This window comes from Gallinula chloropus (genome assembly GCF_964237585.1).
Source record: "Gallinula chloropus genome assembly, chromosome: 1".
In the NCBI taxonomy this organism is placed as follows: domain Eukaryota; kingdom Metazoa; phylum Chordata; class Aves; order Gruiformes; family Rallidae; genus Gallinula; species Gallinula chloropus.
The window spans coordinates 203,597,464-203,613,789 of NC_140085.1; positions in this window are offsets into that span (position 1 = coordinate 203,597,464).

Consider the following 16,326-nt stretch of genomic DNA (forward strand, 5'->3'; position numbering starts at 1 on the left):
ATGCATTCAGGTGGGACAGAATGAGCTGGATACACAGTACAGAGCTGCTGAACTGAAAGCATGTCTGTAGCAGGTGACCTGCACTAGTGACAATACTGGAATACTGAAAGGGTGACCACAGGCCTCTGGACACTCCTCCTACTGCAGATCTGAAGCCGAAGTTGAAGTCAGAGGCAAAGGATAGACCTGCTGTCTGTCTTGTTGCAAAGAGGACTTTTTACACTTGTGAGCAGCTGCTTCTCTCCTTCCTTCTGTATATTACAATGGTGAAAATTCCCTTATTTTGCAATTTATGAATATTCTGAAAGGTATTTTGAGTTCATCTTTGAAAAAATGTACAGATGGACTTGATTTGATTTCTCACATCTTTACCAGTCCAGATTGCGGTACATCTCACAAGCTCTCACTTCACTCAGGAACAGGCGGTTACTTACTGTGCCAGACTAAACTAATGACTACATGAAATAATTGCTCTCAGAAGCTCCCAGTCACAGTGAAATTAAGCCATTTTGGATCCAGGACCTTTGCATTTGTCAAAAACAGTTACAGGCTTCTGTTTTCTGGCACACTGAGTAGTATTTGCAAGTCAGCTTTATTTAACAATGATTTCGGCATTCTCTCAGTGTAACATGGAAGTCACTGGTGCTTAGGTTTTATTTTAGTTATACAGATCCTACATTACAGCTCATATACCAGCAAGGAACAGCGGTACTTAATATAAGGATTTTATTTTCCAGGTGGCAGAGCAAATGCAAATATTTATATGAATCAAACTAGTAACACTAAGAGTCTGATCTTGCCAATGGTCTTGGGTCAAAAATATATCAGTAATAAAAAACCCTTAAACTTTGGTCTTCCTAGGATTTCAGATTATTTGCCCCTCATAATACATAGACACTGATTCAGAGTTGTAAGTGAGACAATGAAGCTGACAGCCACGCTGCTCAAAGGAAGGATTGCTAAGGCACATGGTTTTGTGCAGTAGCTCTGCCTTCCACCCTTTATGGTGTATTTTATGATGAACACCACAAATAGAATATCGTCTGAGTCCAGTGGTCAATCCTTAATTCGTCTTTGTCAATGCACTGTGATTCAACGTAATGGATGCAAAGGGCAGAAATACAAGAGGGAACATTTTTTCTCTTCAGTTATCAACATAGATCATTATTCAATAAATGGGAGTCACACCGAACACTTAATTTCTCAGTAGTGGGCACTGCAAACAGATTTTCCCTTAGCTTTAGCCCATCTGGGCTGAAAGCTTTCATGCTTGATTCCTTCCCTGGAACCTTTCCTCATCACATACTTTTGAAGCAAGTTCAGGCATTTTATTAACAACAGGAACATTCACTAGTCTGTAAAAAATATAAAAATGAGTATTTACCAATGTCTTTAGAGCCACTCCATTCTGCTGTTAATGAAATATGCTATTATTTAAGGTCTGCTATTAATTAAATCTGCTCTGCCTTGGGAAACCATCTATGGGAGCCCAGATGGGTCTAATGTGTTGTTCTATCTGCGGGATCCATTTCTTTGGCTGGAACCACTTCTAGATGGAAAAAAAGAACAGAGTTTTAGTCCCAGCTTCTCCCAGAACTAGTTTATTTTAGGAGAGGTTAAGGTCGGTAGTGTTTGACACAATGTCAACATCTGAAAAATAGTAAATGTTATGAATGCGTTTCTAAGAGCAACTGGAGTGTTACCACAGCTACGAGGTCATGCAACAGGGTGCTAGCCCTTTCTCTGAGCTTCACAAATTCAAAGTCCGATCCTGTCCTTCACAGTACTTGGTGTACCCATACTGATACCATTTGGACTTCCAGGTCTTAAAATGACAGAGAAGAGATGAGGAGACAGGGTATAACACTAAGTAGCAAAAATGGTAACAGAAGTCATTATTTTATACATTCCATTCAGGTAATAAAAAAAAAAGCAAACATGCATCCCACAAAAAGAAAGGGAATGAGGGAAAAAAAAGAGCAGTAAATCAAGAATTCTGGCTGATTATCCCTAAACAGAGAACTGTGACTTTGCTACTCCTTGGTATTCAGAAGAAAAGTATTTTTCCAATTAGAGATGGAGAGCCAAACCAGTCATTAAACACTGCCATAAATATTCTGGCATGGGCTGCCAAGCTCTGATTGATGTTGAATCTGCGGGGGTGCCGCATGCCTTTGTGCTGTATTGAACAATACAAAGCAGGAATTATTTTAACCTGGAGTGTTGATTAGTGCCAATTACATAACACAGAGATGTAAAAAAAGTAATATAACTGAAGTCCTTCCACAATACAGAGCTAATTGGGTCTGTTCATTGCTCATATTTGTGCTTCACTTTATCCCTGGCTCTAAAAGCAAAGAGAAAACATGAACCTCAGTGGCTGCAATTTAGGCGTGCTCTTGGTCAAGTGAATGGTAAACATGGAGCTAGACAGAAACTCCCTGGCTGCAAATCAAGGCCCAGCCCAGCTGCCAGCCAAGACACAGCGAGTGGTTTGACTTCACTTTGCTTTTGCCAATCCATTGTGTTTATAAAGAGTACCTGGAGACACAGAGACTTGGATGCAACATGCTGTACTTGAGTCAGTGCTTTTCTCTGCCAACAAAGAGGTAGTTCTCTGCTCAAATCATAATGGAAATCATAAAAATAAGAGATGGGGAGGACTACTGTCATGAATCAGGTGATCATCCTCCCTGCCAACACAGAATTATTACCCACCATGCCCAACTTCGAGTTTTATGCCAAGTAGTTTTTAAGAAGCCTGAGCTTCATAGAATTTTCTCTGGAAAAAGATCATCATTATTTTCCTTTTTTCAACTACTTATTGTCAATTATGCCTATCCTGATCAACTGTAAAATGTCCAAATATCCTCATTCTTCTCAACGGCATGAAAATAAGCTGATTATTCAGCTCCAACCAGTACTTTTGCTTTTTGTGGGATGCTCCAGGCCTCAAGATATTGAGATGAGAAGGATAACTGAGCAGTGACACGTTATAAAACCTTTGGTTCATGGGGAATTACAGGACTTCATGGACACAGGCCAGTTTCCTACAGGGTTTTGTTGGGATTTTTTTCCCCAATACAAGACAAGAAGCCACCTGGACAAAGGTTATAAAAAAATTCAGACATGCATCTAACTGGATTTTTAAAAATGTAGAGGTAGCAATGGGAGACGGTACGCAGGTTCTCTCTGTATTGATGCCAAGCTGCAAGGTAAGCACTGGCATATTTTTAAAACCAGTCAAGTTCAACAATTCAATTACTATGTTAGTCAAATAGAAACGAATAGAAACGTCCAGGAATGACGGATGTTTGTGGCTGGAATGTCTACAGGGAATTATAACAGCACTGAAAGTCTGTACTACTATTTCTTATATCTGAAAGACTATGCTAACTGCTAATGGCTTCAGTAGGAACCAGATCTGCATTATGCATTTCTTGCTACCTGAACACCCTGTTAGTCTGAAAGTCTGCTGGTATAGTAACTTGCAACTTACACTTAACGGGTCTTTATACTTAGCTGATTAATTGTCTACTTTTTTGTAAGAATAAGTCTCCCAGATAAGACTGCCATGATGTTATGGCAGTAACAGAGAAAATATGACTGATATGAAAAATTATTCTTTTAGAATCCTGTTTTTAATGAAATAGAAAAGGGACATGAATGTAAATTAGTAATTGTTATGATAGTTGCCTGTCTTAGCAGCTAGCTAGCTATGAAGACAGGATATAGCAAGAACTGCAATCAGAAAAATTTGGCTTAAACCCACATTATTAAAATTCTGGTCCCTTTTATTGACAGGTCATTAGGATTTCTTGGTGTGATTATTTTAAACAATACTTTACTCAGTCTGTTTCAAGTGCTTCAAAGTTGCTTCCATGACTATCCTTGGAAGACTGTTTCTGTCAAACAAATCTCACATTTGGAACATTTTTGCTAATATGCCTTAAAATAATACGATTCTAATTTGTGGTTCTTAATTAAGAATGCTTCATTACAGCTGTTTTATCACTTCAAGCTTATTAATGGAATATTCTTTATACTAAGGATTCACATCACTGAAACTCTTGTAAATGTGTTGTGTCTTTTCTTAAGCCTTGAGTCTGGAAACACTTTATGTATGTACAGTGAGTCTATACTTATATAAAGCTATGACAATGCTAAAATCTTTTGTGGATCAAATCTAGAATTTACAGAAAAAATACATTATCATTGCATTGTTCTATTATACTATATATAGAGTTATCCAAACACTTCATAAACATATACAGACATACAAATATAAACTGTTTATGTACTATAGCTGGGGAAAGGGAATTATGCTCAAGAAAGCCAACTGCAGGATTAATAAACTCTGGGGTTCAGTTCCAGGTCCAATCACCTTCATCAGTCTGATACTTCTGATGAAAGCCACCATTTGGCCACGAACCGTTGTGGTAGTATGCTGAGACTCTACACTAGTCTCATGAGTAACTATGGTGAGGGTTAGATTTTTAGATGACAACAGACATGGATGACTGCTGAGGGAAAAGAAAAATAGGGCCTGGTTTTAAAATCCACATGAACAGTTTTACACATATGAACTACTCTATAGCTGTACAGGGTGTTCAGTTCCTAACAGATAAATACTCAAAGACCATGTGGACATTGTGGTGTGTCAGACACCCCTGGGGAAAGCAGACCAGCACAGTGCCATGTTCATGCCAGCCCTGCCCTGTCCTGGTGTAGCAACTACAGGGCAGGCGAGGCTCCTCACAGCACCTGAAGTGACACTGTGGAGCCTACTTCCCAACACCCGAACCCTGCTTCATGCAGAGAGACAGCAGATTGCTGTGTGTTACACTTGGGATTAAAAGAAGGATTTGGTGCATTTTTCACAGGTCCTATCTGCCAGTTTCATGTATATCCATAGGCTGTTAGGCTGTAAGTCAGCCTAAGTGGCTCTAGGTCAGCATGTTAAACACCTGAATTGCTCCCCAGTGTTTAGATGCCACATTTAGTTGTCTGCACCCCCATGCTGAGCTGCACCTTTCTCTGCCCCACCCCTGAAACAAGGAGGCCAAGGAAGGGACAGTGATGGGCTGAGACGTGACCCCAGCTCTGGGCGAGAGGCTGTTCCCACACAGACAGGATGGACAGTGGCTCTCCATGTTGTTTGTTTTCCCCATGGGCCTGAGGTGTGCGGTTTGTCCATCCTGCCATGTGTAACACATCTGAAGACACACACCCCCCCGGTATCACTACACTCCCTGCGAAACAGCCCCTGCCCATCTTTCCTGTTAGACCCCTTCAGGTACCAGAAGGCTGCAACAAGGTTTCCCCACAGTCTTTTCTCCAGGCTGAACAAGTCTAGCTCTCTAAGCCTGTCTTCATAGGAGAGGTGCTCCAGCCCCTTAATCATCTTTGCAGCCTCCTCTCTACTTGCTCCAACTGCTCCACATCTTTCTTCTACTGGGGCCCCTGAGCTGGATGCAGTACTGCAGGTGGGGTCTCACCAGGCGCAGAATCACCTCCCTGGACCTGCTGCTCACGCTGCTTTTGATGCAGCCCAGGACATAGTTGGCTTTCTGGGCTACGAGCACATACTGCTGGCTCATGTTGAGCTTTATGTCCATCAGCACCCTGAAGGCCTTTGCAGGGCTGCTCTCAGTCCACTTGTTCCCCAGCCAGTATCCAGATACAAGTTGGTAGTTTTGATTGTTGTTCAGAATCCTCCCTAAAGCACAAAACTTTGCAGATTTCCTACCTTTTTCTCAGCTCCATTAGGAACTGGTTGCATAATCATCACGAGCTGCATAGCTCAGCAGCAGCATCAGCAAGGAAAAGAGCAATATCCCATTTCCTTTTAAATTCTGTATACTTCAGCATGGTTTGACCACTTCACAGGTCAGTGTATTACGGAATGTTTTCTAAAACAATAAAAGCCTTAAATGTCATCCCTCCTCTGCTAGGAAGTCTGTAGGACTGCTAGAGTTTTAAAGTACCCAGATGACTGTTGACTGTATTTTGGTGGTATTACTGTGAACAGCCATGCCACATTCAGAAAGTTAGGACTGAAGTCAAGAGGAAAATTTGGCTATATGGACAGGAACAGAAGAGGTGTTTAACTGTCCTGTCTAACCCTTTTAATGTCTCATTTCAGTCCCTATAGCACAGTGGCACAGATAGCCTACTATATGTAAGTATGTGGTGACTACGTAAAGAGTTCAAATTCCCACATTGGTTTAAATTATTTTTCTTATTTTCACAGTGGCTGTAGAGTTCTACAAGAATCACAGGTCCTTAATATCAGATACTTAAGATCTTTGAGAAGGGAACTTTGGTTTTCTATTGTAGCCTAGTGCATGATATTCTACATGAAAAAAAAATCAAGAATAATAAAATGTTTTTGGTTTTTTTTTCATTCTTAGCATTTCCATGTACTCATATGGAGCAAATCACAGTTCAGTGGGACAAATTCCTACTGATTGCATCCAGATAAGAGAATATAATTTTTAGAGCAGTTTGCATGCTATAATTCAGTTATAGGTAACGGATATTGACTTCCATTCTAAGGGGTTTTTGGGGTTTTTTGTGTGTTAGGGACAGATTTGTGTTTAAGGAGTTAGGTACCAAAAAGCTCTGAGAAATCTCCATTTCTGTGCCCTGTTCTAAACAGGAGACTACTTTTTGCTGACTTTCAGTCAAGGGTATACACTTGAAACAGCAGCAGTTATATAGAGAACCACCTCAGCTATAATCCTTGAGTACCTCACAGATTCCTAGAACAGTTGGGGTTGGAAGGGACCTATATGGCGAGTATCTAGACCAACCCCCCTTTAAAGCAGCATCACCTACAGGAGCGTGCATAGGATCGTGCCCAGGCAGGTTTTGAGTATATCCAGAGAAGGAGACATTGATAATGCTTATAAATATGTGAAAGGTTAGAGTCAGGAGGATGGAGCCATGCTCTTCTCAGCAATGGCCAGCAATGGGTGCAAGCTGGAGCATAGGAAGTTCCATGTGAATATAAGGAGGAACTTTTTCACTGTGAGTGTGACAGAGCGTTGGACCAAGCTGCCCAGAGAAGTTGTGGAGTCTCTCCTTCTCCGGAGACATTCAAAACTCGCCTGGATGCGTTCCTGTGTGATTTAGTCATGGTGACCCTGCTCTGGCAGGAAGGTTGTCCCAGATGACCTTTTGAGGTCCCTTCCAACTCCTAATGTTTTGTGATTCTGTGTGATTCCACAGCCTCTCTGGGAAAGCCCATCCCAGGGGTCTGTCACCCTCACAGTGACCTCATATTGAGGTCAAATTGCCTGTATTCAGATTTGTGCCCGTTGCCCCTTGTCCTGTGGCAAGGCACCATTGGGCACTACTGAGAAGAGTCTGGCCCTTTCCTCTTGACATGTGCCCTTCAGGTATGTAGAAGCCTTGATGAGCTCCCCTCTCAGCCCCCTCTTCTCCAGACCAAGCAAACCTGTCTCGCTCAACCTCCCCTGACAAGAACCACCAGGGAGCTAGCTTATCTGAAGAGGTTTATCAGCACGGGTGGCTTCACCCGTGCGGGTTCCACACGTCTAGGCCCTATTCCAAAGGGAAACTTAACTCAGAAACTCGGTTAAGTTTCGTAGCCGTGCCTGTCCTACATGTAAACATAATTTCGGTCATTTTCTGTGCCGAGGCAAATATCCCGACTGTTCGCTCTGCCAGCCTGTCGAGACCGGGCCCAGGGGGCGGCACCCCCAGGCGCGTCGGGGGTTCAGGCGGGAGCAGCGTCCGGCGGGCGCCGGGGCTGCTGGGGCGCTCGCCCGCCCTGAGGTGCCGCCGCTCGCCGCTGCGAACAACGCGGGCATTCCCACCCTCTGACGCAGCGCCCTCGGGCCGCACGGCGCGGCGCCGCCACGCCGGTGTCAGGGCGACCCCTGGCGGCCTGCCTCGTCCCGCCGCGCAGCTCCCCCGAGGCCCATACTCCCAGTGGGACCGGGGTCGCTCCCCCTCACACGCGTTGGGCCCACGCACACTGCGGGCACAAGTGAAGAAATCATGAAACAGGCAAAAATCCCAAACCCCATAAAGCGCAAAGTTCATGGGTTTGGGGCAGATAATATTTGGTGAAGGGCAGCAGCGTTGCGGAGTTCCCCGTTGTTACGGAGTCACAGAATCACAAGGTTGGAAAAGTCCTTTAAGATCATTGAGTCCAACCATTCCCATCCTATGCTAAACCATATCCCTAAGTACCTCATCTACCCTTTTTTTGAACACATCCAGGGATGGTGACTCAACAACCTCCCTGGGCAGCCTGTTCCAGGCCCTGACGGCTCCTTCAGTAAAAGATTTTTTCCTAACATCCAATCTAAACCTGCTCTGGTGCAGCTTAGTGCCATTTCCCCTTGTCCTATCTCCTGTTACTTGGCTGAAGAGACCATCGACCACCTCTCTACAACCTCCTTTCAGATAATTGTAGGCAGTGATAGGTCTCCCCTCAACCTCCTATTCTCCAGGCTCAACAACCCCAGTTCCCTCAGCTGCCCCTCATAAGGTTTGCTCTCCAGCCCTTTCTCTAGCCTGGTTGCCCTTCTCAGGACATGCCTCAGGACCTTGATGTCCTTCTTACAGTGAGTGAAATATAAGCTCCAAATGGTTATAAAATATTCCTATACTTATGTAGAGTTGAACCTATATTCATTCTTAAAACAACAAAAATACTTCTGATCTGGAAACATAGAGCTGAATAACACATCACAGCCTTGTTACTGGTTGCAATTTGACATGTGTAACTGGGCTTTCTTAAAACAACACTCTTGTAACCAGGCCATGTAGAGACATCACCCACTCCTGAAGTGAAAAAGCTGGCAGCTACCACAAGAATGCTTAATAAAACTGTGTGGCACCCGAGTAGGTCGAAGCTTTGGTACTACTGCATCCATGGAGACAGGGTTTTCTGAGACAGGGTGGAACTAATGTGGTTCCAGTTTATTTCTAATTTGCACGGATCACATGATGTTATGCCGTGACATCTGAATCAAAGCCGCAGTTGAAGAACAAGCAATAGAAGAGGGCCTTTCTTACAGGAGATGTGCTTATTAGGCAATGAAGAATTCACACTAGAAAATTACTAGAGCACCTTGTTAAATGACAGACATTTTGCGGCATTTGCTGCAACTGCAGCCTTCTGGGCCTCCTGGGCTTGCCTCTGGCAGGCTGATGCACTAGAAACACCACTTATCAGTACATAACGCGTAGTCAAAACAAAGACTGATGCGGTACATCAGCACCTATGTCAAGGCTGGAAAAATATTAAGCACTTAATCTGTCCACAAGCATCTCCAAGTGAGATCTGAATTTCAAAAGGGACTGTGTTTCCTACTTACAGTCTAATAAACAACTGGTAACTTTAATGACCTCCCTGGCATCATGTCCACTTCAGATGAAGTGTGGTTTCCACAGGGACAAAAGGATATAAAAATGGAGGGGGTGGGGGGAAATTCCCTCCAGTACATGCCCTAGACCTCGAAAACAAAACTTTCATGTCCTCTCTTTACCCTGGAGCTGGAAGAGTAACTCTGGCCCAATCTGATGCTGACCTGCTTGGCTGTAACCTGGGCCATGTGCAGTGGTCCCTTTAACAACCTTCTGAACAGAAAAGTAAGCACTGTTCTATTAATGAGGTTACTTTAGAAAGAAAAGTCTGTGTGAGTTAAAGGGACTAGTATAATTTTAATATTAGGAAAAATTATTTGCATTTTTTCTTTATTGGGAAGCTTCACCAGTGAAATGCTCCTTAGATTTTTGAATTATATGTAGAGAAGCAACCAATGTGAAGTTAGAATTTTCTTTGAAATCATCTCTATTTATAGATCTCAAATAAAGCCTTAGGAGCATTTAACACTTTGTCCTACATAGATAGCAAGTAAAAATCACACTTGAGGAACGTTCACTCTGAAGCAAAGTGTTAAGAAACCTATCCTAGCCCAAAATAGGCTAGTCTGAGTAGCAGAAGTGGGCTATGTAGATGTCATTCTTCATGTGAAGCAATTTATCCTGCTTTTGTTTTACTTTATTTTTTCTACAAAACATAGGGGGAAAAACAAGTAAAAGTTCTTAAAAGTTTTTCTATGTCTGTAAGTCTCCTAAAATAGAAAAAAAAATTGCAAGAGACAATACAGAAATGAATGGAAAAGGAAATATGTTTGATCACACTCGGTGTTAATGAAAGCACCATGTCTTTCTCCCTGATGGCCTAGCTTGTCAGTTCATTCTCCTGCCTGTGACAGTTCCTTTAATTTGTTAATTCCATTTTTGTTCCAGTTTCTGAATTTCTGCAGGACTTGGGCATTTATTACATGAACAACATTAAATTGAGATGGACTGGGCCAAATCTCCAAGGAAATTCCAAATACTGAACAAAGCAGTTTTAGTTGCTCTTTGTCCCATGCCAGAGCTGATCCTGTATCCTCTGCTTCGGTGGAGACATTCAAACCCTGCCTGGATGTGTTCCTATGTGATTTAGTCTAGGCGATCCTGCTCTGGTAGGGAGGGTGGACTAGGTGATCTTTTGAGGTGCCTTCCAACTCCCAACGTTCTGTGATACTGTGATTCTGTTTGGTTGCAGGATAGTGAGTGATATCACCTGCCACAGGAAATGGCCAGTGACTTATCTGCTGTAGCTTCCAGTAGTCTGATGAACTCATTCAGTGTCTCTGATTGACGTCCAACCTGTTTACTCAGCTGATAGACTATGCTGAGTAAATCCAGTGCTAAACCCTATTTCTTCAATTGAACTGGACTTCTGTCAGAGTCAAAAGTGATTTTAAGAGAACTTGGAAAAGTCAAATCAGAGTGTTCCTACACTGCCTTTGGTAGAGAGGGCACTCATCGGAAATCCAAGCACTGTCAAAACAAATGTTTAAGCTTAGAATGTTTACCTGAGTTTTCCTAAAAGCAGCGTAGCAAAAGGAAGCCCAGTATCTCTGTGACTGTCTTGTGTGTGTCTCAAACAACTAGCTATAATCTGGGATGCCTCCCATATTTTGCCCAGAAGGAAGGTGGGTGCCAGCTCTTTGAACTGCCAGGGAGTTTAGACAAGATCAAGGCATCTACTTAATCAGAACTGCCAAATGCAGCAGTTTTGAGGATACCCATCAGCAGATGTTTGGACACCTTCAGAACCAGCAGAAGCCTGGGGCCATTAGAGCCCACCTCTATGGTCAGGTACTGCATATAGGTATAAATATATTCATTTTTCCATTGTAAAACCAGTGAAATTACAATCATGATAATAACCAGCAAAATTATTATAACCAGTGAAATTATAATCATGCCTGAGTGAATCTGGACACTGGCTCCTCCTCTGATTTCAGACAAACAGAGAATTGTGTCCCTGGGACCTCCCTAAAATACATTGTACCCCAACGGCTGCAGGAAGAAACAAGGAGCTGCTCTTCTTAGACACAGAGAGTTTCAAGGCCCAGTTCAGGGGCAAAAGAACCTAGACAGCTTTTGCACTGCCACGGCACTCTGCAGATCTGCCTCCACCCATGACATCAAGTTCCATAAGACTCCATAATGACTTAAATATACCTATTTAAAGGGCTAAGAAGAGGAATTAAAATCTTATGGTTGTGAATACTGTGAGGCAGTACATTTTCGTTTTTTTTCTTTCCTTAAAAAAAAAAAAAAGGTTTTTTATGTGGGTACAGCTCAATGTTTATGCAAATAAACCTTTCTCAGTAGTGACCTCACTCTGCAGAACCTCTCTCTGCCTTTACATTTTTCCATGTTAATTGCAGAGTCAGCTGAGCTTTGTGCATGTGTTGCATTAACACATTCAGAAGTGGGCTTAAAGACTATTGCCCTGAGTCTGTTCCTCTAGTTGTGATTTTAGGTATACCTACATGTCCCTAACAGCCAAAAGAGAGCAAGTCCACATCTCCTTTGAAAATAATATTTAAAACTCTTACTCCTGCTGATAAGCCTCTGACGTTGGCTTCTTACAGTGTGTAGCAGGATGCGTTAGTCATCACTCGCTTTGCGAGGAGACAGTCCTACAGACAGGTGGGCTCTTGTCCCGTTGAAGAGATTCTGTGGATCAGGACTGTCAATCTGAGTTCAACAAACACAGACAGGCAAATTGTGTTGCTGTACTGCAGCACACACAAGAAGTTCGTTAAATGCTCGTTCTTTAATCAGCAGGTTCACTGCAACCTTTCTGGTTAGTTTTACCTACAATTCATCTTGCTAAGCTGCACGGTTTAAAGTCCCAATCCTTCCTTCTGGGTTAAAACTTAAAATAACTTGTTACATTTTAGTATTCTGAACCATGGCACAGTCTCCTTGAAGTCAAAAATAGGAGAGAGTAGGGAGATGATGATTTCTAATTTGGTCACAATGGTGGGTTGCACTGATGGCACATAATGAAGGCCCATTGTAGAAGGCAACAGAGTTGTATCAAATCTAGTTAATCTAGTCTTTTTTAATACACTCAGATTAAAAGAAAAAAACTCACAAATTTTGAATTCATAGTTTAAAAAGAGAGAAAATTATTATTTCAAAACAAAAATGTCAGTTTTGTTTCAGCTTAACAGATCTCATTTAATTTTATAAAAATAATTTTGAAATGATTTTTCAAAGTCAGATCAATGCCACTAGCAGAAGCCTGAAATACTTTGACACATTTATAATGGAGAGTCTTAGTTCAAAAATTTTGGTGGGTTTGGTTTTTTTATTTGATGTAGTTAGAAAACCTTTTCCATACTCTTCCAAAAAATGTTTTATTAATACTCTATCTGCTCTCAGTCTCTGGCATCAGATAAGGATCAAGTCCACCCTCAGAAAGTTTGCTGACAATGCCAAGCTGTGTGGAGTGGTCGACATGCTGGAGGGAAGGGATGCCATCCAGAGGGACCTTGACAGGCTGGAGAGATGGGCCCCTGCAAACTCCATGAAGTTCAAGGCCAAGTGCAAGTTCCTGCATGTGGGTCAGCGCAATCCCAAGCACAAACTACAGGCTGGGCAGGGAATGGAATGAGAGTAGCCCTGAGGAAAAGGACTTAGGGGTGCTGATTGATGAGAAGCTCAACATGAGCCAGCAGTGTGGGCCAGCAGTTCAGAAGGCCAACCATGTCCTGGGCTGCATCAAGAATAGCGTGGCCAGCAGGTCAAGGGAGGTGATTCTGCCCCTCTGCTCTCCTGAGACCCCACCTGCAGTACTGCATCCAGCTCTGGGGTTCCCAGTACAGGAAGGACGTAGAGGTTTTGGAGTGAGTCCAGAGGAAGCCACAAAGATGATCAGGGTGCTGAAGCACCTTCCCTGTGAAGACAGGCTGAGGGAGTTGGGCCTGTTCAGCCTGTAGAAGAGAAGGCTCCAGGGTAACCGGATTGCAGTGCACCAATACTTAAAGGGGTCTTACAGGAAAGAGTGAGAGGGACTGTTCACCAGAGTGCATTGATAGCACAAGGGGCGACAATGGCTTTAAGCTGAAAGAGGGCAGGTTTAGGTTAGACCTTAGAAAGAAATTCTTACTGTGAGGGTGGTGAGGCACTGACAAAGGTTGCCCAGAGAGGCTGTGGAAGCTCCATCCCTGGAGGTGTCTAAGGCCAGGTTTGATGGGGCTTTGGGCAGCTGATCTAGTGAGTGTGTCCCTGTCCATGTCAGGGGGGTTGTCACTAGATGATCTTTGAGGTCCCTTCCAACCAAAGGATTCTATGATGCTATGATAACTTTCCTTGCACTGTGTCTAGCAGGTTTTCACAGTTAGATTTATCATGTTACCTAGGTGAGAAACCATTACTTTGTTCTTGTTTTGTAGCACCTTTTTTTTTTGCATTGAATTGTTTATGCAGAGAAAGATTGAGAAAGATTAGATCCAAGGTGTAACTCTGATGAAATAGAAATATTTTACTTTGGTAGCAGGGAGGAGTGGCTGACACGCAGGAACACTGTGCTGCCATCCAGCGAGACCTGGACAGGCTGGAGAGCTGGGCAGTAAGAAGCTGGATGAAGTTCAACAAGAGCAAGTGTAAAGTCTTGCACCTGGGAAGGAATAACCACTTGAATCAGTACAGGCTGGGGGATGACCTGCTGGAGAAGAGCTCAGTGGAGAAGGACCTGGGGTCCTGGTTGATGACAGACTGGCCATGAGCCAGCAGTGTGCCCTGGTGGCTAAGAGAGCCAATGGGATCCTGGGGTGCATCTGGAGGAGTGTGTCCAGCAGGTCAAAGGAGGTGATCCTCCCCCTCTACTCTGCCCTGATCAGGCCCCACCTGGAGTATTGTGTCCAGTTCTGGGCTCCCTGGTATAAGAAGGACCGGGATCTCCTGGAGAGAGTCCAGAGAAGGGCTACGAAGATGATTAAGGGCCTGGAACATCTCCCCTATGAGGAAAGGCTGAGTAAGTTGGGACTGTTCAGCCTTGAGAAGACTAAGGGGGGGACCTAATTAAAGTTTATAATTATCTGAAGCAGGGGATGCAGGAGGAATTAGCCAGCCCCTTTTCAGTGGTCAGTGGAGACAGGACAAGGGGCAATGGCTGCAAGTTGGAGCACAGGAAGTTCTGCACCAACATGTGGAAGAACTTTTTCACAGTGAGGGTGACAGAGCCCTGGGACAGGCTGCCCAGGGAGGTGGTGGAGTCTCCATCTCTGGAGATATTCAAGACCCGTCTGGATGCCTATCTGAGTGATATGTCCTAGGGAGCTGCTTTGGCAGGGGGGTTGGACCCGATGATCTCTTGAGGTCCCTTCCAACCCCTACAATTCTATGATTCTATGATTCTATGAATTTCTGTATTTCCTCGAAGATGACTGATCCTCTAATGTCTTTCATCAAAACTAGGAAGAAAAAACATGATTTTAAGCATAACTTCTCCAATATGTTTACAACACTCTTCAATGTTACACATAGCAAGATTCTATCTTTAGTTCACTGCACTTTGTTTCTGAAGCTAGGCTTCCAACTACATAGTTTTCCAATGAAATGATTCAGTAAAATGGTAATTAAAATCAAACTCTCTTGCCTACATTTCATTCTTCTAAAATTTTTCTTCAGGACTTTTCCATTCACATACTGGAAAGATGCACAGTTACAGGGGTGGGAAGCAGTGTAGGAAGGGACAGAGGGACCACGGATTTCTTGGTTGTGGGTGTCATTTCTAACGCTTGTCCACAAATGCATGTAAACCCATGTTTAATTCACTATGCCTTGGCCATAAACAGCAAACACTGGCAACGTTTGTACCAATAAGGAACATTTACAGAATCATAGAATGATTTGGGTTGGAAGGGATCTCTGGAGAGTATCTAGTCCAACCCCCTGCTAAAGCAGCGTCACCTGCAGCAGGTTGCACAGGATTGTGTCCAGGCAGGTCTTGAGTATCTCTAGAGAAGGATACTCCACAACCTCTCTGGGCAGCCTGGCCCAGGGTTCTGCCACCCTCAATTTCTATATTAAGGTGAAACTTTGTGTTCCAGTTTGTGCCCATTGCCCCTTGTCCTGTCACTGGGCACTACTGAGAAGTCTGGCCCCTTCCTCTAGACATCCACCCTTTAGGTATTTGTAAGTTTTGATCAGATCCTCTCTCAGTCTTCTCTTTTATAAAGACCAGTAAGCACAAACATATTTGCTAGTATATTGTGTCTTAAATTATAAGAGATAAAGCTGTCCTTTGCTTGAAAAGATAAGCCAGGAAACATGAATTTCTAGCCAAAACTGTGATTCTGTCGTTAGGTACAATCATGTTGAATGGTGATGAAGGCTATAGAGCAGTAGATACATGTGCAGCACAAATCCCACCCATACAGCTGGATCAAAGTCCACTCATTTCCCCTTCCTGAGGCATAACACCCACAGCAGCTTTGACAAGACTGTAAAGGCTGGTAAAGCAGGTGAGCTGTGCAGACTCCTGATATGCCAGTGACTTGCCCTGTAACCTCTGGCACATCAGCCTATTAAATGGAAAATAGTTTTGTAGCTACAGTACTGTGTCCCATGAAGTTTCACTCATTGATGAAGTACTTTTAGCTCAGTACACAACAGGCATTCTTTAAGTGCTTATCTAAGTTCAAAATACAGACAGAAAATACGCATTTAGATGATGAAACACATCATGACAGAGTGTCATAGACTTACCAGACTTCTCTTTCAGCCCTATTTAATAATTGGTCAGTTTTGTTTAGCATGAGGCCTTCAAACTGAGTATCTTCTGGTATTGATGGGCTTAGCATTTGTATTAACATTCAAAAGTAATTTATTTAATATCTTTGGAATAAGAGCAGAACAGTGTCAGAAAGGTTCCTAATCATGGTTTAGTGATTCCATAAATCATTTTGAAATGGAAACCACAGG